Below are 25,243 nucleotides of genomic sequence, written 5' to 3'. Positions count from 1 at the left end.
AAACCAAAACAAAAAAATTGGTCAAAATGATGAACTAGGGGCACAATTGAGTTAGGTGTTCTGTCTTTTCCCCGTTGACAATGTATTTGCCAGAATGAGCACCATACTTGCCAAGAAGGGCACCTTGTTCGCCAGAAAGGGCACCATTGAAGCTAACCGCAAAAGGGCAGAAAGCTCTCACATCCTCCAAACAACGAGGTATCAAGCCAAGTGCGAAGCATGAACTGGAATGGAGCAAGGTATTCCACTCCCTCATCCAGACAGATCTGATCACGTCCAAACTCCCCAGTGGAGCATCGTCAACCGATGTCAATCGCAGATCTGTTGCGCGTCTGGTCGCATTGCAACCCCTCTGTGGGAGGAACTCACTGGCTGTGAGCGGAACAAAAAGAATCTAGCAGCAAGCTAGGGATAAGAGCCCACAATTTCTTGTTTATCCATCAACCACCCAGGGGAGGGATAAAAAAATGAGAGATTGAAGAATAGAGAGATGTGCGCTGAGAGAAAAAGTGAGGAAAAGGGTTTTGAGAGAAAAACAGAGCCTGAGGGCCGAGTGATGTGAGAATCACAAATGAGAAAGGCTGGGAAACAATACCCGAAGAAACTGGCTCCTCGTGCACCGAGAGGTCTCTTACCTTTGTAACACAACTGAGTGTTGTATTTGTGTGTTTTCGTTTGTCTCAATTCTTGTTTTGAGTCGTCTGAGTGTCAATAGATGTGTTTAGGTTGTTTTATCTTGTTTATCCTTTGATGAGTTGAGTTTAGGCTGTTCTACCTTTGTTTTCCGTTTTTGAGTCGTTTTGGCTGTGGTCAATTATAGGCTCAATACTCGGTTGAGACCCCTTTTCTCAATTTCATAAATAAATCGTTTTATGCTCAGAGTGCTATGCCATTCTCCACATTTGTGCAAAATAGAATTTGTTCTTTCATAAAGCTACAGGGTTCAACCCAGGTCATGTGAGAACAGTAAAACCAGGACCTATCTGAAGCTATGTGGGTTCCAGACTGCAAAGCCAAAGAAAAGAGGGAAAATTTGGAGCATCCGGGTTTGTTTCAACTTCTACAGGTTCCGTTTTGCATCCGGTCTTTTCAGATCAGACTGTCTATTCAGAATGAGCTGTGTGCCGAATAAACCAAATGCTGTGTTACGAGCTACGTGTTCAGAATGAGTAGTGTGCAGATATGAGCTGTGTGCAGATATGAGCTGTGTGTTTAAAGTGAATAGAATATTGTGTTGATTGTTTCACTGCCTCAAGCCAGAATGGCGATCAGAAGTGCTCTTCCTGAGTACCATTCCCCGTCAGAGTTATCTTGGCTTTGTTTGCAATGACGGAAAATTTGTGAATATGATCACAAAAAAAAAATGACATCCATGGCTTTTACATGTAGAGATTACCCCTTGTCAGCAAAAAATCATTCTACCATTCTTCCACTCGCGTGCGATGCATTTGGATTTCGAATCCACCTTTCCTCCTTTCACGTGAAACGTGTTAGGATGTGACGTTTCCCTGGTTAAAACCTTCCCTCTCTCCGTATGAAATACGTTGAGATATGCCTGTTGGTTACACCATTGTTATTCTCCCTGGTTAAAACCTTCCCTCTCTCCGTATGAAATACGTTGAGATACGCCTGTTGGTTACACCATTGTTTTTCTCCCTGGTTAAAACCTTCCCTCTCTCCGTATGAAATACGTTGAGATACGCCTGTTGGTTACACCATTGTTATTCTCCCCGATTAAAACCTTCTCCCTCTCCATATGAGATACGGTTAGGTATGCCTGTTGGTTACGCCACCTTCGCACCTTTCACGTGAAACGTGTTAGGATTTGTGTTCATTTTCCTGCACTCGCATGAAACGTGTTTGGATCTCATAGTTCACCCTTTCCTCCTTTCGCGTGAGACATGTTAGGTTGTTGATTCACTCAGTTAAAGACATCAGGTGCGCCTGGTGTTCACACCATCTTTCCTCATTCATTTTGTCTATCTATCGCACTCATTCACTTTGTACATCTAGCGCACACTTTCATTACAATTGTGGTACAGTCTCATATCTTTCTCTTTTATCTCAGGACGCATGAAGCGCGGCCCTAGGCGTGTTCTATCTCAGGACGCGTGAAACGCAGCCTTGGGCGTGTTTTATCTCGGGACGCGTGAAGCGCGAGCCCAAGCGGTTTCAGACCTCTTCTCACGATTTCAGCGTGGTTTGAGTATTCCTTTCCTCGCACGATTTTAGCATGTTTGGAATTTATCTTAGGTTGTGTGGAACGCGCTCCTGATTGATTTTCTTTGTTCTTCCTCCACTCACGAGTCCAGCGTGATTGGAGTATGTCACCCTTTGCATCTATTGTACTCTCTGTTGCATCGCATCTATTATCTATTGCATCACATCTGTTACATCCATTGCATCATATCTGTTTTGTCATCTGGTCTAGGAGACCTTAAATCCTCTAAAGATGCAATTCCTTTGGTGTTTGTTGTGCCCGAACGACTTCCGGTGGTCTGGTATAGCCACATGCCTGTGTTTGCGGTGAGTTCCTAGAGACCAATTGAGACGGTGGAAACTAGAGTTCGAATGGCTCTTGCCTAGAACGCAAAGGTTCAGGATTTCCGAGACTAAAGTCTGGTTTAAATACCCAGAGGTATATCCTCGGCTTGAAATCTGTATGGCAGCCCCATAGATTGAGATACCATGTGTATGCACCTCAATTCTGGATACTGAACCAACCTAGTCTGTCACCCTGTTGGAGAATAGGGAAAGCTGCGACCACAGTCAGGGAGAAAAGTAGTACCTATGGTTCAACCGAAAAGAAGGGGAAGATTCCCACATCAGCATGAGGTAAGACATTGCTGAGGTAGGTCATTGCCACTTGCCCCTGTAAGGTACCTTCACTACCTATCTATTGCATCACATTATGTTTATTGCATCGCATATAGCATCCATCGCATGCATTCTTTCCATGTTAAGCCTGGTCTGGCATGTACCCATACTTTTCACGTCAAAGCATGGTTATGTGATTATGTATACGCGCCTATTCCACTGAGGGAATTGTGGTTTGACGGTGACGGCACCATTTCTGTGCTAGACGTGGTTTGTTTGTGTCCATGCCTTTTCTGGGCAAGGAATGATTTGGCCGCGTGCCTATTTCACTCCATTCATTGCATCCATTGCATCCATTGCATTCTAGTATGTACATTGCATTGTATATAGCATATATTGCATGCATTTACTGTATATCCGTTGGATCACCTCCATTCTGTCGCTCGCGTCTTTCCATATTAAGCTTGGTTTGGCATGTGCTCATACTTTTCACGTTGAAGCATGGTTATGAGATTCTGTGTACACACCTATTCCACTGATGGAATTGTGGTTTGAGGGTGACGGCACCATTTTCGTGTTGGACGTGGTTTGTTTGGGTCCATGCCTTGTGTAGGCAAGATACGGTTTAGCCGTGCGCCTTATCCATTGCATCCATTACATTGTAGTGTAGTGTGTTGCATCCAGCATTTAGGATCACAATCTTTCCTCAGCAGATCATTCCTCACTTATATCATGCCACTCAATTACTTGTATCTTGTGTTCCGTCTACACACACATAGTTCTGCATGTGTACACGCCTATTACACTGAGGGGATTGTGGTTTGAGGGTGTCGACACCTTTTCTATGTTAGACGGAGTTTGATTTTGCATCTCCATCCTCTTCATGATATTTATGTGGTTTTGTACTGCTTATGGTTTGATCATCGCGAATGCATTGCATATCATTTGCATTGTTTCATTACATTGCATTGCATAAGTCCAATTATCAAACCGGCTTCGCGAAAGCGTATAAGTCCAATTTTCAAACCGGCGTCGCGTAGCGTATAAGTCCAATTATCAAAATCTTCCTGCATATAATTTTGCATCCTACCCCTGAACTACGCTGGTTTGATTCCTTGTAGAGGGATACGTAGGCAGCCTGCGGGCGCAACCATTCATTTGTCCATACTTTGTTTGTTTGTCCAAGTCTTCGGCCTTGTCAAAAATGGGTCATCTCTGGGCTTTGACATTCACTCACGTCATTTTATAACTTCCAAGTTCTGTCAAAGAGGGGCAACTGTAGATACCCCATTTTTGACCGTCCTCGAGACTTGGTTGTGCTTGCAGGTACACCCAACAACTAGTTCGATTGTTCCCTGAGTACTCGACTATCGCGGTGGAACGTCACCGGTTCAAGCTTCCCGGACCCTGTATCCTTTCTGCCTTTTTTTGGACCTTGACTAGGTCCTTTCAAAGTGACCTTCTTGGTGCACTGCCGGCCATGGCATGGAACTGCCGGCCATTGCCTTGTTCCTGCCGGCCATTGGTGATGCCATGCCGGCCATCAGTGTGCCACTGCCGGCCATTGATGATGGCCAACAACCCCCCCGTCTCAGCTGGTTTTCCTCCAGATCTTTTGAGCCAACTGGTTTTTTGTTTGCTCCCCTCCATACACGTGTATGGAGGGATGAAGCCCTTGTAAAGCTTCTTGAAGAAGCTTTGGCTTTGCATTCCTCTATATAAGCCAGAGACCTTCCTCTTTGCCAGGGGTTCTGCAACTTTGGAAGAAAAAACCTTTCTTTCTCTCTATATTGTTTGTGCCTTGTGCTTTCGAGTTGGATTTCCTTGCACTTTTAAACTACAACACCTAGATATGCACCACCACCATTGGACAAAGCTTCTTGGGAGGTCTTCTTGAGGTCTGAAAGTGAGTTTCTACCCCCTGAAGTTGCTGGTTTCAAAGAGGGTCTTCAAGGGTAAGTATTTTTTCCATTTTTGCACTTTCTTGCACCTTGCTTTAGCCCTCTTTACATATTGATTTAGGCTTTTCTTATAACTGAAAAAAGTCTTGTATTTAAGTCCTTTTTAAGTTTGTTTAAGGTCATTTTGCTGTTAGGGGTGTGTAGCCCTCTTGCATGCTTTGTTTGGCTTTGTTTAAGCCATGCCTTAAGGCCCCCGAGCTAGCCTTGGTTTGGCATTCCTACCACTGAAATCCAGCAGATTTTCAGTGGTAAAGGTGTGGTTTTGAGGTCCTTAATCGGAGGGGGTGGCCCCCTCTCTTTTGGTTCCTCTTTGCTTGCATTTTTGGCCTTCCAAAGGACCATCCTTCTATGTATTTTTGAGGCTTGGTTTAAGCCTATTTTTGTGACTTTTAGGACCTGCCTTGGCCCTGTCCATGGCTGGTTTGGTCATATTTTGCATGCATCTAGTATGTGTAGTGTAACTCCATTTATAGCTCATCAAAGTAGCATGTGTGCTTAGCTTGTGTTGAGTCCATTTCAGTAGGTTTTTGGTGATGTTTTACCATGCCATGAACCTGTTTTTAGTTGGTTTTGTCACGCCATGCTTACATAATGCACTTGTAGTGTAAATCCCGTAAACTAGCTTCACATGCTTCATGCTTTGCCATGTCATTTTAGCTTGTTTGGTTTACATTTCAGTATATATTTGGTCATCATTTGGCATGTTATGACCCTATCCATAGTTGGTTCGATCATCCTTTGCATGCTCCATATAGGTGTAGAACAAATCTCGTTTACTAGCCATTTGTGCATGACGTTTTGACTCATCATACTAGCATATTTTGGCTTTACTCAAACATGATTTTATGCTTATTTTCGGCTGTCCAAGGACTGTTTTGGGCTGCCATGGCCATATCACTCATGCTTTGTATAGCTATAGTGTAAATGCTTAGGCTAGTCTTGGGTTTTAAGGCCCCTACCATGCCATACATGTGATGTTTGCATGCCTTGCCCTCATTCTACATGCTATTTCAGTCCATGAAATGTTGTCATACACTTGCATTTGACATGCCTTGAATGCTTTATAGAGCTTGTGCTTTATGCCTCAAGAATGAGCTTTTGTGCGTGCCATTAAGCCTAAGCCTTTGGCTCATCATTTCAGCACATTTTGGGTCCTATTATACCATGATGTAACACTGTTTTATGTCGCCCAAGTAATGCCATGTTTGGTTTCAATAGGTGTAGTGCATTGCCTCTTTAAAGCCTTGCATGCTCCATGTTTTTGGCTTTGTGTTCTAGCCTTTGTTAGCTAGCTTTGAGCTTAGTTTTGGTCTTGTTTGGACCTACCCTAGGACTGTTTTAGGTCCCCTCGGCCCCTTGGGGCTTGCCTTGTATGGCCGTGGCTTAAGTCCCTTTGCTTACCTTGAGCTTTGAGCATCATGACATGCTGTGCTTGCATGGTTGATTTGATTTGGAATCACTTTACATGAAATTTCAGAGCTTACCTCATTGTCATACATCCGTGTTTGTTGCTCCTTAAGTGTGCTTAAGAGTTGTCCTCTTTGTGCCTTAATACTTGAGCCACATGGCATACATGTTTGCCTTGCCATTTCATGCTTTTCATGCCATCAATTCATCACTTATGGCTACTGATTTGGACCTATTTGAAAGTTGTCCATCTTTGGTGTAAGCCCATCTTACCATGTTGTCGCATGCTTGTTTCATCTTGTATGTTGTTGCATACTTGTCCACCTTTGCGTGCCTTGCATGTTTGCATATTCATGTTGCATTTTGCCATGTTGTTCAAGGTTGTCACCTCACATCATGCCTATGTGCTTGTTGCATGTCATTAGCCTTGTTAGGTTATTCACATTGCATGTTTGCCATCCTTACGCGTTGCATTGTTTGGATTAAGTGGTAATCCGAACACGAGGAACGAGGGGCGTTTCATACTCCGAGTGATGGAACATGTCTCAATTCTCGATCGCCGAAGCTCTTGATGATTCATGATAGAGTTCTAGGCTTTACTTGCTTTATTTGTGCATTCATTTTCATATTGATTTGCAAAATTTGGATCTTTGGCCATCATGCATCAGGATACGTGATTGATGGTCATGGATCCGACTAGGCCTCTCCCTTGATGTTTTGAGGTGATTTGGGGTGGCATAGTGCGTATATACCCTTGGAAGACCCTCTCATTCCTCTATTTTGTGCTTTGTTGCCGTTTGGTGTCACAACACACCAGTGGCCGGCAGTGCACCACTGATGGCCGGCAGTGTCACACCCTTGGCCAGCAGTGCCCCGTTGTTGGCTGGCATCTCTCCTTTCATGGCCGGCAGGCCACTGGTGAATTCCCCAGCTGTGTTTTGGTAAGTTGCAGCAACAAACACTGGAAGACACCCTGCAAACAAAGCCTCTAAAGAGCAACCGGAAGGCATTTCGAGGCAAGGAACCGAAGCGAGCATGCATACCCTCCTCTTTTTCAAATAGAGCTGGAGCAATTCTCTTTTACTGCTTACTAGTTAGTTAGCATTTGTTATTTGTAATAATTAATTTGTTAATTAATTAAGTTGTGTAATAATTAGTTGTAACTAGTTATTCGTAGGGTTTTGTAGTAATTAAGTAGCTTGCTAGCTAGTTAATTAGGCGGCTTGTATTATTTATTCGGACCCTCCGAGCGAGGGCAATGTTGTAATAAGTGTGCGTGTGTGTGATGTATGTCTTCCAACCCTACGTCTTTCTCCCTTTTATTTACCCACTTATGACGGTTAGATTAGGGCATGTTTCAATTAGCATACTTATGCTTGCATGTTTGCATCATTCATCTGTATTGCATGCACCAGGCTTGGCACGTCATACTAACTACATTGTATTACAATTCCGAGTTGAATACTTATTAGTTGTAGCATTTCACATGCCATCCTTAGAATAGCCGAGCCTACTATAGTTGCATTTTGCATGTGTTGCATTAGGCATTTCTGTATAGTTAGGATCATGCATGGATTTCTAACATAGCTTTTGTTTTGGCTCGGAGTACTCGGTAAGTTTTATGCTTTAGCATCCTTGCATGCGTGTGAGTGACTGCCATGATAGCATGCTTACCATGAGGCTATTTGCTTATGTGATATACCTGCCTGAATGCCTGCGGGTGAAGGTTGGGTTATTTGGATTGGAACAATTCATCGATTGTGAGTTTTAAAGCCCACTTGAGAGTGGCAAATCATCTTGTTTTCCAAGCCCACCTGAGGGTGGCAAATCCACGTCTTAGCCGACTTACGAGTAGCACCATCAAACCATTTTCAAATAAACAAACATGAGATGTTTCGTTCCAATTCAGGCGATCTAGTTTATACTTGTATGCTGTGCACATCACATAGTAAATCTAGGCTGATAACCGGAGTAAGAACGCTTAATGTTTTCAAAACTAGATATCATGGTTAGTAGAGGCCGATCTTTGATCAGGCGAGCAGGAGTGCTCACAAAGTGACCTTCCCCAATCGTACCCAAGTTCCCGAGCCGAGGCAACTTTGGTGATGACGGACACGTGGCCTTAGGCAACGAGTCAGGGTTTCCTAAATTTTCCCAAAAAATAAAATATTTAGGTAGCGACTCTATATCTGGCAAAGCAGTCCATGTTTGGCACTTCTTTCAAAAAATCTGTTTTCAAAAACGATTTGTCAGATTTGGACTCTTTGATGATTCATCGGTCTTGCATTGCACTCTGCGAGATTAGATACAGGACCGTGACTTTGAGTCCTGAACTGTAATGAGCCCAATGAACAAAATGGGGGATCTCCTCTCGGGACGTTCGGGGGCGTCTACAATCATCCACAAACACCACCATGAAATTATCTAGATAATCTCAGAATACTCGATTCATTAGGTCCATAAAAGTGGCAGGGACATTGGTTAAACCAAACGGCATCACAAGAAATTCATAATGGCCATACCGAGTACGAAAGGACATCTTCAGAATATCTTCCTCTTTCACACACAACTGATGATAACCCGATCTTAGATCTGTCTTAGAGAAACATCGGGAACCCTTAAGTTGGTCAAAAAGATCATCTATCCTAGGCAACAGATACTTATTTTTAACCGTGACCCTATTCAGCTCGTGATAATCAATGCATAATCGCAATGAATCATCCTTATTCTTGGCAAAAAAAAGTCAATGCTCCCTATGGCGAGATACTAGGGCATATGAAATCCTTGTCTAACAATTCTTGCAATTGCTCCTTCAAAACAAGTAACTCTGTTGGTGTAATTCTCTAAGGTGACCTGGAGATGGGTGTCGTGCCAGGTACCAAGTCTATAGAAAACTCAACCTCGCGGTGAGGTGGCAATTTGGTGAGATCCTCAAGAAAAAAAATCTGAATACTCATAAACCACTCTAGGAAACACCCTCTGAATCATACTATTTCCATCTTCCATAATGGTTGCAAGCCAAAAACTACGTGTGCCTCAACTTCATGGGTCATATAGCGGCTGTAACCTACCATCAGTCCTATCTCCCAGAAAATAAAAACAGGCCCTACCTACTGTGCACACAGTAACTCTTCCACGGTAGCAATCTATGATGGCACAATAAGAAGACAACCAGTCTTGTCACGACCCCATCTTGCTCCAAAACAGGATAGTGGTCATGACCGGCCAGTAGTGTCGAACTACCAAAGGCCTAACAAGACAAAACAAGGTTAGACAAAAACTTTGGGGCTTATAGGGAATTACATCATTGTCTATTAATTATTAAGAGTCCATCCAGAGCCTATGCATAGATTATATGGTACAAACAAACAACTTTATTTATTTATATCCGACATTTACAAGTTCAACATCCAAAAGAAAGTGCAATATCTACAAATATACAGTCAACAAAAGCCAAAACTCAAAGACAAGGTCTTCGTCTGAAAGCTTCGACTCCAAAAAGTAGAAAAACAAAAGAAAAAGACTTCTGGCTTGTTCTCTCATCCATAACTGGATCCTCGACATCACCTACATAGCAATGACATTCTCAAAGTATTTTGGAACAGAACATAATCCACAACATATAGCTGAAGAGCTCAGTTAGCAGAAGATTATTGGCTTGATTCCCAATAACCAACAGATTTCAGGAAGTCATCTTAATACATTATAAAAAAAAAAATAGGATGTTCATTCATAGCAAAACAATATCATAATTTTCATAAACATACCATATGTTTGCATTTCGAATCATATATTTTAGGAACATCACTTTACTAAACTACTACTCACAATTGGCCTCGCGAACAAGGGTTTAATCATCCTTAAGCTTAATCTATACAAAACAAGAACAAAACATTTGTGCATTGAACAATCCTTAAATTTCCTATATCAATTATCAGGCAATTAATCTTTAATCTTCTTTTCTATTCAAACATGCTTCAAGTGGGTTTCTAATTATGTCCTTCTTGTGTTTAAGTGCCCAAACATGCCTAAAAGTGTCCCTAGAAATCTGGGGAAACAAGTGGAATAGGATATGAAAATGTGCTGAAACAGGTTAGTCTGCTCAAACGGTTACTTCTCCCGTTCGAGCGGTGAATGAGTCCTTCTAGAGTTTGCAGGCCTGCAAAACAAAATACTGAGAGCTGTAAAAGTGCGCTCGAGCAATTTTCTTACTGCTCGATCGATGAACCAACTTAAACAGATTTTCAAGCCTATAAAAACTCAAACTTCTCGATGGTCGCCATGTCCGCTCAAGCGGTTATGAACAGAGAACTACTGTTCAAAATATGCTCTGTTCTGTGGGTTGTTCCAAGGCTACTATAGTTGTTTCTACCAACTTTTTCAACTCCCAAATATGCATAAAGGATGCTACACATGGTAGTAAGATTGTTCCTTAAATCAAATGCATCAAATTTCTATTTGTTTTCGAGGTACAAATCATAATTTAAGCTTAAAAGGAAACTTTCATGATTTTTCAATTTTGTTTCCAAAACTTAAAACCAAGTTATAGAATCATAGGAAATCAAAGAAACATGTGGAAAGAAAGGTGTAAGGACATTCAAAATCTCAAAAACCTACTTAAAAGATTGAAAATCCAAAATTTCTTTCTTTGTTCTTCATCCTAGCTAACTTCTTTGTTCCTAATTCATTTTCATCCTAGGTTTTTCATGATTCATGATGCTTAATAAGCTTACTACAAGATTTAGGATAGAAATCTCACCTTAGAACACTTTAAGGATGAGTTCTTAGTTGAATTCTTTGAGCTCCTCTCTTTTCTCCTTCATTTCTCTCCTTTCTCTCTTTCTCTCCCGTTAGTTCTCTAAATTTCCAGCTTCTTCCTCCCTTTTGTTTCATTAGGGACATAAGGTTTTATATGGTGCAGTTGGGACAAAGGTGCAACACCCTAAATTAACTAAGTCTTCCAGCTTAGGCTTGGCTAATTAAGTTTAGAGCTAGATAATCCATTATTATTCTAATTTTACTTAATCTAATTAATTCTCTCCTAAACATATTGAATTGTTACTAATCCTAATCATCAAAATAACAAATAACATGGAATGGCCAAGGTCATTAGACTAAGGTCTTTAAGCTCTTCACTTAAGGCATAGGCATAACCTATGGTTTCCAAATCAAGCTCTAAACTCTCTCCTAACTCAAAACACATAGCAAACAATTTCTAACAAATCCCTTCATACTTCTTCTTCTTCTAACAGTAACAAGCTCTACGTCACACAAGCTCATAACAAATTGCATGAATACATGAACAATTGAATGTAATGATGCATGGAAGGTTTGGTTGTCACAAGCCCATACTAAGGATAACATCAAAACTTGACATATCTAATAACACCAGATTGAAAGGAAGTCGAGGATCAACGACTTCAATCACACACCACGACTTTCCCGATTCAAGACAACATGACCCCCAATTGGTGACTCTACCATAAGTGAAGACTCTAGTTGTTCGATCTTTAAGTCCAACATGGATGCGAATGTAGATACTATGAATCAGTGAGATGCTCCGACATCCATCGATACATTGGCCCAAGTATTATAGATAAGATACGTACCTCTCATCATCGATGGTCCAGAAGATTACTCAGAAGCAGTGATAGCATAAACTTGCCCTTGTGGCCTTTGCTCACTCCAATCACCCCTCAAAATGTAGGCCGATTGTACTGACTATCTTGACTGAACCAGCTAATAATTCTGTCTCTAACCTTGGCCTGCTGATAACCTCGAGACTGTCGAGACCTTGAAGTTATGCCAACCCTGCTCCGTACTATACTGTTAATCCTTAGTTATATCTATGATTATGTGCTTAATGGGAATTTGGATGCTAATCATGTGATTATATGTGTTTTTGAATTCATATCTTTCCATCGTAGAGATATATGTTCTGTATTCTATCATAATCTAAAATTAAGGGCCGTAGAGGCAACAAAACCTGAAATTGACCGCACCATCGTGATTAGCATAATTTGTAGAACCTATGGTGAAATTTAATTAAAAATTGATTCGGACAAAATTAATTAGATTAAATTGATTAAACTTAAATAAGATTGTTTAGCCTTAATCAAGCTTAATTAGCCTAAACTAATCACCCACTATATATAGGACTAATTAATGTTTGAGCTCATATATTTGTGCTCATTTTCAAGTCTTGGCTGAGGTCATACACTAGAGAGAGAGAGAGAGAGAAATCAAAAGAAAAAGTAAAGAACTTGAAGAAATTGACTTGGAGATTGAAGATTTGGGAAGCTAGACTCAAGAACAAGCTAGGATTGGAAGAATTAAAGCCTCTAGGTGAGTGTTTGAAACATAATTTGTGAGTTTAGGTTCATAACTATATGAATTCAAGAAGATTATGAAGTTATGCACATGAATCAAGATAAGTTTGATGAATTTGATATCAATTTGCACATGCATGCATGCATGAACTTGTTATCAAATCTCATTGTAGAGCATGAATTATATAATCCATGTGTTTGACACATACAAGCACGACTTGTTATGTTTTGAAGCCCAATTTTAGGTCTTGAAGCTTTTGAATGCAAGATATAAAACATGGATTTTACAAACATAAAGTTTAAGGTTTAAATCTTGTTGAATTCATGGAGTTTTGACCTATAGGTTGAAACTAGCTTCAAATATATATATTTGGGAGTGTTCTTGCATGTTTGAGTGAGTCATGCATGATTTTGGAACCTTAAATGTGTGTTTGAAACTCAAAATAGAATTTTGGAAATTTTAGAATTCGTGCAGTTCGCTCGAGCGATGGAACTGTGGCTTGAGCGTACAATTCGAGCTCCATATGCTTTTACAGACTTTGGGGGTTGGCTCGAACGACCACCCTCTATTTTCAGCCTTGGCTCGAGCGACCAAAAAGTTGGCTCGAGTGTAAAATAAGAGCATTTAGTACTTTTGCAGACCAAGGGGTTCGCTCAAGCAACCAATGTGGCGCTCGAGCAAAGTGCCCTGTTTCAAGAAACCTTGAAAAGTTGTTTTATGTCTCACTTTCTGTTATTTTTCATTTCTGACCACTCTTAGGCATACATCATGCATCCTAAATGAACCAAAGAGTTAGAAAGAAGCCTAAGAAAGATAAACAAATTTGAGAACGGATTGAAGTGTATTGTGACCCAATTTTCGTATGTGTTATGAATTGTGTAGGGTTAATTGCGAGGACGAATCAACCATCTGAACACTGTGTGTAATATCTTAGTAAAGATATTTTGATGTATGTTATTTTCCAAATACTACCTATGTAGTAAGTTTTCCGAACCAATGAATTTGTGTTATGAATGAGTATTCTACCTGTCTGATTCGTAAAAGACTTGAAACGTGACTGATAAGCATGAAATTATAAGATTGGACCAAAGGTCGATTTCTATGAATACAGAATGGGCCCAAGGTCATTTGGTATGTTTGATGAGAATATGAAATGGGCCTAAGGCTGTTTGGTATATTTCATAAGGACACAGAATGGGCCTAAGGCTATTTTAAATGTTTGACAAGATAGACCTAAGGTCATCTTATATATGAATTGGACCGAAGGTCGTTTTGTATGTTTGTTAGATGGACCAAACGTCTTTTGGGATAAGAAATTGAGTGGACCAAAAGTCGTTTTGAATGTGAATACAAATATGAACATGATCATAATTGTCAATGTGCGTACGAATATTTGGACTGAAGGTCATTTCAATTAAGAATGTATTGGACCAAAGGTTGTTTTGAATATGCATGTATTGGACCAAAGGTCATTTTGTATACGAATATGTTGGACTCAAGGTCGTTTTGTCCTTTCAATACATTCTAAGTATAATGGATTGGACCCGAAGTCGTTTCGTTACGATTTGCTTAAGTCTGTTATGAATGAGAATTATGCTTCATATGTATTAAGTACAAGTATGATTTTGTGTATATGTGAATCTCATTCATTAACCACTTTACTCTAGTGTTATTCACTAAGCGTCAGCTCACTCTTTATTTATATGTATGCAGGTGAGTAGCGAAATGTCCAGCCGCAACCCTAGTGAAATTGTGCAAGAGTACTAAGTTTTTGAAGTTAGCTAAGGTTGCCTTACGTATGAGGCCTTTTATTTTCCTTCTTGTTTTCTTTTGTGGTCACATGTGACCAAGTTTGTATGTAACCCAAGGTTTTTGTTAAGGTTGTTTTGAATGATCCTTGGCTTATGATATGACAATTTTCGAATGATTTTGCACATGTATACTTGATTATCATATGATGCGTGAGTTATATATATATATGTGTGTGTGTGTGTGTGTGTGTGTGTGTGTGTCAAAGGTTTTTATTTTGCCATATATGCAGAGCTCTTTGGACAAACTTTGTGTTTTTGCTCCCGCTTCTAGCCCCTTATTGATAAATATGTTGGATTTTCTGTCTAAGGCCGTAGGTAATTGTGGAGAAGTGGTTTGAAAATACTCCAGAATCCAGTTAGATGTCCTTGATCCTCTGATTGCTGCATGAAAAAAGAGATGAACACTCGGGTTAGGGGTGTCGGAATTAGCACTCCGACAAACAAGTCAATATTCTCTCCAATTTACTTCTATCTCAAGGTATCTTGTAAATTCTCACATACCTCCTTTGGCTGACATTCCTCCCTTTTTATATTAACTCTGGGCCCAAGGGTCGGGCCCACTCTTGATCTCGCACATAGTTACTTAGTCGACCTTCCAGTTGAGTGTTGGCTCCTATTTGGCTCCTTATATGACCGATTTGTTTATTCGGCTTCATGAACCCCTGGTCAGAGCCGAATTGCCTTTGGCCTGATGTCAATCAAATGCCTTGGCCTCTTCCTAATTGAGTTTATTCGACCTCCACAATTGCCCCCTAAACATCCAACTAATACCAATTAGTTGGCATGTTTGGTTTTACGTATGGAAAGTCAAAAATACGGCACTCGCACTTCTTCTAATACCGAAGCGTCAGAATGAACACAGTTTTAGAAATCATTATAACTTCCCGCCCCTTCGTACACGTTGCTCATTTAATGCGATACAAAACCACGTTGTCGCTTTGAATATTTTTTGAATATGTAAGGCTTTTTGGTTGTCTCACAGTATCACTCCTTCTTCACAACTTCTACGATTTATGTCTGCTCCCCATTGTCCTTCTCTCTCTAACCTGTAAGTTCTTCTCTTCTTTGTATTTCTTCCTCATTCCAGCAACCATTTTCTTGTTCATTTTTAGTTAGCGTATTTTCTATTCCGATTTGAATGGTGAAACATCTGAAAGCTCTCCTTTCTACATACCATATTTTCACCTTTCGATGTCATTTCTCAATTTCAAATGGCATACATCTATCACTCGTGGCAGACAGTGTAGTTAACATGGAGAGGACTAATACAAGTACGATCACCTTTCCTCTCCTATCAAGCGTTGAGGGCAGACTCTGTTTCCCCCTTCATCCGTTCCTGAGAGTCGTTCTTCACTATTAGGGTCTACTCCCTTCATAGCCAAACGTAAATTTTTACTGAATCATAATGGGCATAGTAGAATTAAATCATCGACTTAGGATTAATCTAGGAATCCCTGCTATTCGACACTGTTATGCCTTGGAAAAATCTTCTGGCCGGCAAGGACGCTACTTCCTCAGGGCCAAGGACACTGATCACCACTTGGTGACTATGCTTGCCAGCTCTGGTAAGCGTGTTGACGACGTCATGGTCATTGTCTGGGGTAATTGGGAATTTGGCGAAGGCGAAGATCGCCTGGATCCTATGCCTAGACAAAAAGGCAAACCAGGTGGTCGTACAAACCCATTTTTCTTTTTCTTTTTTTCTTATTTCTTATATGTTTACTCGGCTTTGATTCCATGAACTTATCGTTTCATTTGTGTAGGTAATAATCTGAAGAAAGCACTCACTTAGGCTGACGACGCTGTACTTGAGCAAGTCAAAACTGTGCTCAAATACTTTGGCCGTCAAAACCTTCAAAAGCAAGGGTGGGCCGCCCACGTGCTACTGTGATATGATCAAACGTATTCAACTTTTTCGACTGCAGATCATATCCCATATCCAAGGGTTGAGCAGCATCTTACAGCACTCATCTTCCCAAACTTCAAGAACCTTAGGGACATCGGGCTTGAAGGATCAGATTCAGACCCAGGCGGTGAAGTCAGCGATCAGGTCGCTGAGCAGTCGGGCCAGTCCAGCTCGGATAGGTTTGAGGGTCATTTAGCGGAGGAAGTTGACGTGGCTCTTAATTTGTCCTTTGACCATCTACCACAGGCTGAATTGACACATCTTTAGAAGATAATATTTTTACCGATCTAAGCGACATACCCGACACAGATCTTGAAAACATGGCTGGGAATCGCTCGCATAGATGGCAAGAAGGAAAAATGCTGAAAAGATGGCAGCCCGAAGGAGGGTTGAAACTGCCAGATCTGAACCCCCACCACCTGCTCCTATTGAGGAAATGGAACAAACTATTGTGGCTGAATCAGTCATTGAACAACCAAGCGACTTAGTTACAGAACAAAGGGGGGAGAAACGCCCCGCTAAGATTGAGGCCGACTCTTCCGAAGAGTTAATCGATAAACGACCTCACATAGAAGAGTCCCAAGACTTGGCGGCGCTATGTATTATCCAACCCAAAATGAAGAACACGCCAGTTTCTGTTAATGCGTCAGCTCTGAAGGACCCCGTCGTGGCCCCAAGCGTGGCCTCGTCGATTTCTTTGTCGATGGACAAGGTTGTGTTCTGTGCAGAACCGGATGTAGTTTTGATAGCATTAGCTGCTCAATCGGCGATATTGGTACATAATTGGCAAACTTAATACTGTGTTTTTTTTGTATGCCGACTACCTTACCCATGTTTTGTTTTAAGCGGCGGGCAGAATTGCAGAAATCGGTCGCCGTCACTATTACGCCTTCAAGAAAATCAACTTACTTAAAGCCAAGATCAAAACCAAAATGGGAAAGGCTAAAGAAGCATTGGCCGAATTGGCAGTGGCATCTCTTAAAGCCGAGTCTAAGGTGAGGAAAGCGGAAGAAGAGCAAGCGAGGGCCAATGCTAAGGAAGAGAAGGCCAAACGCGCCGATCTACTCAGGGTGGCCGCCGAGGAGAGGGCGAACACAAGTGATGATGTGCTCAAGTTGGCCAAGGAGGTGATTGCGAAGCTAGAGGCCGATTTGAAAGAATCGAAGAAGGTGAAAGAAATCACCGACTCAGAGATTTCCAAGGCGTTCGATGCCAGAGAGAAAGTGGCCATGGAGAAGTATGTGGAGGAAGTTTTGAAGTTTGAGAACCGAGGCTTCAAACACGGCTGGCTTAAAGCCCTGGCGGCCGCTAATGTGACATTGGAGCAGCCAATTCCATACGAGCAGCTGGAGGTTGAGCCGTTGGAGTCTGACCCCAAAGAATAAATAGTGCTAGTGTAATTTTGCTTTATGTTAGGTATCTTCTGTATGTAGTTTTTGTAGGTTTTTGCCCATTTTGCTTAGAAGTCATTATAGGGCAATTTTCATGTGTAAAATGACAGTTGTTTGTACTCAATTTATTAATGAAAATCGTCTTTTTGTCTCTCTTCTGTATTTGCTAATTTAAATTAATGGCTAAGTAGGACAATGTAGCATAATTTGGCATTAAATAATTTAAATTAATGGCTAAGACAATGTAGCATAATTCAGCATTAAATAATTTAAATTAATGGCCAAAGCAATGTAGCATAATTTGGCATTAAATCTACCCTTGCAACATTTGGCTATAACATAATCTGCCAAATGAAATATATGGCTCAATGCTAAGCTCGTCCGGCCAAGTGGGGCAGTCTATCGTGATTCGGCTATAACATCAAATACCAAGTAGATTCGTATATTGGCCCTTACCCCATTTGGACTAGTCGTTCCAAAGCCAAATAAAACATATGGCTTACACCAATTTGGATGCCATTCTAGAGCCGAAAATAACATATAGCTTGCAACGTGTCTAACATAATCTGCTGAATAAAATATATGGCTCAATGCTAAGCTCGTCTGGCCAAATGGGGCAGTATATTGTGATTCGGCTATAACATCAGATGCTGAGTAGAGTCGTATGTTTGCCCTTGCCCCATTTGGACATGTTGTTCCAAACCCAACTACAGATGCTAGGTTAGCTACAGAGTGAATCGGAAATGTTGTATTCATAATTAATGAACGAGGTATCTAGTATTTAAGAGGTCCCAGGAGTCGTGGAACAAATCTGGCACAGATGACGAAAGGGGCAGTCAATAATTTGAGAATGAGCAGAAACTTGAGTGTCGACGGTGGTCATGAGCGGGGCCATAGATGTCTCAGAGATTATTCTTCAACAGTAAAGGAGAAGAAACGAGTTTGGTGGAGCTGGACACTGAAATGCATCACACTGCTGGGGCCGAAGCTTAAAGAACAGGAACGTGACAGCTGATAGGAGAGAGAGACGTCAGACGCCCAGACATCAAAGTAGGTCCCCCAAAAGAAGTGAAGTAGCGAAGTCCCCCAGGGATGGGGCGCAGCAACAAGGGGGCTCAAAGGCCGCGAGTGGGCATGCCGCTGCGCGAAATGAGCCGAGCAGACCACCGTGCCCGCTGAGCTTTTCGGTCTTTATTTGGAACAAGCCAATGACCGAAGTGGACTCAATAGTCCGTGATCCTAATGTAGCAGTGGAATTCACGTTGCAAATATTTCCGTCAGAGGTGCAGCAGTCGCTTATCGTTTGGGGTGATTATGAAATTTTCAGGGAAGGTATACATGGGTCGATCCGAGGACTTTACAGTGTGTATGAAGTTGGCATGCTCCTATGCACGGAAAAAAGAGAGCTCGAGCAAAGGGAGGGGTGCATTCGAGATTTGGAGCGCTGCGCGAAAAAAGTTGAAAGCGAGCTAAAAAAGGCCAAGGCGGCTAAGACGCAGTTGGCGTGTGCCGCAAACCCGGTTGTCATGGACAGAGTCAACCAACGCCTGTTGGATCATGCTATGCCCGATAAAGAAATGAAAAACATGTTTTCCAAAGAGGCTATAAGAACTCGGGCCTATGAAGAAGGCTTTTTTGACGGCCGAAAAATCGGCATTGAGAAGACTAAGGAAAAATTGGCAGAAGACATTTGTCGATGCAAGAACTACGGTTTCAAGCACAGTTGGATTAGGGCTTTACAAGCCGCGGGCATCGATTCGGCATCACCACTATTTCAGAATTACAAATTTCCCTTCGAAGCTTACGACGCTGAAAAAATTGACGACGAAGAAGATGCTGAGTCGAAGAAGACTTAGATATCATGAAACATGTTATTGTACTTTTGAATTTGTCGAAAGCCATGTATTCGTACCTCTTTCGTGAAATAAATAAATATTTGTTACATTACTTTGTTTAATATTTGTGTCAACTTGTGTGATAATTGCATGTTTGTTGGCCCACGCCGCTGTATTGCCAAATACAAAGGGTGTTCCAAATTCAAAGGATTACTCGGCTGTTCATGGTCATGCATGAAAGGCGCTCCGAATTTGGAGGCTTATTTGACCCAAACGTGAATTTTCACGAAGGGCGCTCCTAATTCGGAGTCTTTGTATTGACCAATCATAACAAGAAGGGCGCTTTGAATTCGAAGGATTATTCAGCCCAAACGTGACATCCACGAAGGGCGCTCCGAATTCAGAGTCTTTTGTGTTAGCCAATCATGATATCCATGAAAAGCGCTTCGAATTCGGAGGCTTATTCGACCCAAACGCGATATCCATGAAAGGCGCTCCGAATTCGGAGGCTTATTCGTCCTAAATGTCATATCCATGAAAGGCGCTCCAAATTCGGAGTCTTTGTGTTGGCCAATCGTGATATTCACAAAGGGCGCTCCGAATTCAGAGGCTTATTTGGCCCAAACACGATATCCATTAAGGGCACTCCGAATTCGGAGGCTTATTCGTCCCAAACGTGATATCCACGAAGGGTGCTCCGAATTCAGAGTCTTTATGTTGGCCAATCGTGATATCCACGAAGGGCGCTCTGAATTCAGAGGCTTATTTGTCCCAAACATGATATCCACGAAGGGCGCTCCGAATTTAAAGGCTTATTCGGCCCAAACACGATATCCACGAAGGGCGCTCTGCATTCGGAGGCTTATTCATCCCGAACATGATATCCACAAAGGGCGCTCCGAAATTGCAATCTTTGTGTTGGCTAATTGTGATATCCACAAAGGGCGCTCCAAATTCGGAGGCTTATTTGGCCCAACGCGATATCCACGAAGGGCGTTCCGAATTTGGAGGCTTATTCATCCCGAACGTGATATCCACGAATGACGCTCTGAATTCAAAGTCTTTGTGTTGGCCAATCGTGATATCCACGAAGGGCGCTCTGAATTCGAAGTCTTTGCGTTGGCCAATCGTGATATCCACGAAGGGCGCTCTGAATCGGAGGCTTATTCGGCCCAAATGTGATATCCATGAAAGGCGCTCCAAATTCGGAGGCTTATTCGGCCCGAACGTGATATCCATGAAGGGCGCTTCAAATTTGAAGGCTTATTCGTCCCAAACGTGATATCTACGAAGGGCGCTACGAATTCAAAGTCTTTGTGTTAGCCAATCCCGATACCCACGAAGGGTGCTCCGAATTCGGAGGCTTATTTGGCCCAAACGTGATATCCACGAAAGGAGCTTCGAATTCGGAGGCTTTTTCATTATTCAATTATTATTAATAAAATGGCCTTAAAAAGGGCATTGCATTGCGGAATTTGTAGATGTGTACATGTTAGCATAACAGCAAAAATTAGAAACAAATTAGCACACCATACAAGTTGGCTTGATGATAAAATTTACGCAAATGTGTGGAATTCCAAGGGCGTGGCAAACTTCTGCTGGCCATGTCTAAAAGCCGATACGCCCCTGTTCCAGTAATTGAATCAATCTGATAAGAACTGTCCCAGTTGGGGCCTAATTTACCGTTTACCGGATTCGTAGTAGCAAGAAGCACTTTCTTGAGGACCAGTTCTCCAGGTGTATAACGACACAACTACACACGCTGGTTATATGACTTGAAATCGGCATGGCATCCCGCGAACTCGGCTACAAAATCGGCGATAACTTGCCCCTTGATGGCAGTTCTAGGAAAAAACTGGATATCATATTGGCTGAGTTCCAAAGCCCATTTTGAGACTCGCCTTGATGCTTCCACGCTGCGGAGCACTCACCAGAGAGGATAGTACGTTAATACCCCTATGGTGTGAGCCTGAAAATAGTGCATCAACTTTCTTGCAGCCACCACGAGAACAATGATGAGCTTTTCCAGTAGTAGATATCGTGTTTTAGCGTCAACCATTGCCTTGCTTACATAGTAAATTGATCGCTGCTCCCCGAGTTCTTCCTTTAGTAGCACGGCGCTGACTGCCCCGGTTGAATACCGCCAGATACAAGATGAGCGGATCGTCTGCCAATGGGGTTGCCAAGAGTGGTACTAATCGAAGATAAGTTTTCAAGCCGTCCAGCGTGGCCTAGCACTCGAGAGTCCATTCAAATGCTTTGCCCTACTGAAATGTGTGAAAGAATTATTGGCAACGATCTGAGAAACTACTGATAAGCCTATTGAGGGCGACAGCTATCCCCATCAACTTCTGAACTTCTTTGACTGACCGAGGGGAGCCGAGTTCTAGAATTATTGTGATTTGCCTCAGGTTAGCCTATATTCTGCGATGGTTGACAATATAGCCAAGAAATTTTCCAGATCTAATGCCGAATACACATTTCGAGGCATTCAGTTTCATCTTGTACTTTCAGAGAATGTCGAAGGTCTCTGCTAAATCGACTAGATGGGCGTGCTTTTCCTTGGATTTCACCACCATGTCATCGATATGTACTTCTATGGTGCAGACGAGTTGTTCCTTGAACATAGTGGTAACCAGTCTCTAGTAAGTTGCCCCCTCATTCTTCAGTCCGAAGGGCATGACCTTGTAGTAATAGGTTCCCCTTGGGGTGAGGAATACGGTCTTTTCTTCATCCTCCGAATGCATGGCAATTTGGTGATAACCCCTGTAGGCATCCAAAAAGCTCATGCGCTGATGATATGTCGTAGCATCCACAAGTTGGTCGATTCTGGGAAGAGGAAAACAATCCTTCGGACAGGCCCTGTTTAAATCTGTGAAATCGACACAAACGTGCCAAGATCTATTTTTCTTCTTTACAACCACGGTATTGGATAGTCATGTGGGACAAGTGACTTCATGAATTGCCCCGGCATCAAGTAAAGTCAACTTCATTAACAATGGCCGATGCATGCTCCGCGACTGACCGTCAATTTTTTTGAATGATTGGTTTGACTTTTGGATCGACGTTTAAATGATGCTAGGCCACGACTGGATCCACCCCAGGCATCTCGTACGGTGTCCACACAAACACATCAAGGTTGCTGAGTAAGAAAGACACCAGCTCACGTCTATCAACTTCGTTCAGGGAAGTGCCGATCATGAAGAATATGTCTGGACTCCCATTGATTTCGATTTGATCAAGATTTTCTCGGTCCAGTATTTCAATCGAGTTCACTTCCAGTTCCTTTAGCCTCTTTGCAACAGCGATAAGATAGCATGCCTGTGCCGATTTCTAAGAACCCTGAATTTGTTTAATGCCATACTCAGTTGGAAAGTGGAGTAGTGGATGGTAGGTACTCGGCACAACCTGCATAGTATGCAACCAAGTCCTTCCCATGATAAGATTGTATGGTGACGGGAGTTTGACGACCAGAAATTCCACATCTATTGATCCGGTACCCACCCGTACTGGTAGTGTGATCTTACTCAAGGGATACTCAAGGTTGGCGTTGAAGACGAATAATGGGTAATCGGCCGGTAACAGATCCGAATCAATGAAATTGAGTTTAACAAATGTCTTGTAATACATTATTCCTAAGGTGCTTCCCTGATCGATGAGAACATACTCAACTGTAAATTTATTCACGCGTAGCTCGAAGATGAGGGGATCAGCGTGGGGAGAGTTACTCTATCTAGGTCAGTGTTGTAGACACCCCATTTTTGACAGACCTTAAGACTCAAACGTCATCGATTGAGTGCTCGGTGATCACGCATGTTGTGCTCGTTTCGAGGTTTCGGAGTTCTTAGCAGAGAGCCTCACCTCTGGACCTCGGGACCCTTTATGCTTTGACTCAGTCTGCGGACTAAGTCTTGTTTTCTCTTCCCGGAGGGAGGGAGAGGTCTTGTAGACCATCTCTCAGTGGTCGTAAACTACTTTTCGTGGTCGTAGGCCACTGTTCCCGTTTGGAGCCTAGTTTCTGATTTTTGGAGCCGTCGGTCGTGCGCCTCGGTTCGGGACCGCTTAACATTCTCCGTTTGGCATGATTTTTGGAACACACCTTGTTTCCTCTGTCTAGAGGGACACTATGCTCTGGGAGACCACTTTTGTGGTCGTACGCCACTTTTTGTGCTCAACAGCCAGTTTTCGAGGCCCCTGGCCGCGCGTTTTGCCTCCCGAACTCTCATTTTGCATCCGTGTTGGTTCATTTTTGGCATGAACCTTATTTTCCTTGTTTGGGAGGTGGTACAAGGGTGCGAGACCACCTTTTCTCCTTGGAGACCATTTTTCCCCCCACCAGCCGATTTTCTTGTCGGGAAATCGGTTTTCTTGATCTTTGGGCCACATTTTCTGGTTTCCCACCCCACCATTGGCTTGCTTTCAATGTGGTGACCACCTATACCCTTGGCCGACCACTTTTTATCTGGGAGACCACTTGCCCTGGTCGGCCGACCAAGGAAAGTGGTCGGCCGACCACCTTTTCTAGTCGGCTGGTTTCCTCCTATTTTGTCAGATAGTGTGGATGCTAGCTGTGCCAGTTGGAAGGCACAGACTATATCCTCCATACACGTGTATGGAGGATTTGCACCCAAATTTTTAGCTTCTTAAGGAAGCTTTAGCTTCAAACCTCTATAAGAGAGACCCTCCCTCTTCATTTCACAGGTTCAAAAATTTGGTCTAAGGCTTGAGCATATATCTCTCCATATATCTCTCTTTCTCTCTTTATATTGTGGTTTTGCTTCACACTTGTGCACGCAACCTCTCTTACCTTATAGCTGAGTTGTTAAAGGGTCTTGAGGGAGTTCAAGAGTTGGTTTTTGGTCCCAAAACTTGCTAGTTTTGCTGAGCTTCAAGGCTAACTCCTTTTTCCTCTTTTTAAGCTCTATCTTGATCATTATGTTAGCCATACTTGCATGCATATTTAGGCTTTGTTGTCAACTGAAAAAAGCTTCATATTTAAGTGTTTTTCGTGTTTGTTTAAGGCTCTTTTGGTGTTAAGGGTCATCTACATCTTGCATGCTCTATTTAGCCTTGTTTTGTGCCATGCCATGAGACCTTTGTGTTGATCTTTGCTTGGCCTTTTAGCCATTGAAATCCGGCTGATTTTCAGTGGTTGGCATGTGGTTTTGAGAGCCTAAATCAGAGAGGGGAGACCCTCTCTCTTTTGGCCTTGTTTGTTTGCATTTTTGGCCCTTCAAAGGAGCACATACTTTCATACTTCCAAGGCTTGGTTCAGGCCCTTTTTGGTGACTTTTGGGACCTTTCTAGACTCTGTCTATGGCTGGTTTGGTCACCTTGTGTTTGCCTCTTGCATGTGTAGAATAATCCCTTTCATGGCTTATCAAAGTAGCACCTCATTCTTGCATGTATTGGTCATGTTTCAGTGGATTTTTGGCCATCATTTGGCATGCCATGATTCTGTTTTTGGCTGGTTTGGTAGCCTCTCATGTGCTTCATATGCTTGTAGTGTAAATCATGTTAACTAGCTTGAAATGCATGATGTTTTGGCCCTCTATTCTAGCATATTTTGGCCTTGATCCAAACTAATTTTGTTCATATTTTAGCTCTGTTTTGAGGCCTCTTGGTCGAATGATGCTTGCCATGCATGCTTGTAGTGTAATACCCTTGACTAGCTTTGAGTTTCGAAGTCCCTTGCATGCTTAACTTGAGGTCTTTTCATGTTTTGGCATCATTGAGCATGATATTTTAGAGCATATAGGGCTGTCATACTTCCATGTTTTCCACT

This window comes from Camellia sinensis, chromosome 9, assembly GCF_055761805.1.
Source record: "Camellia sinensis isolate YWXY chromosome 9, ASM5576180v1, whole genome shotgun sequence".
Taxonomy (NCBI): Eukaryota; Viridiplantae; Streptophyta; class Magnoliopsida; order Ericales; family Theaceae; genus Camellia; species Camellia sinensis.
This window is presented reverse-complemented; position numbering follows the sequence as displayed.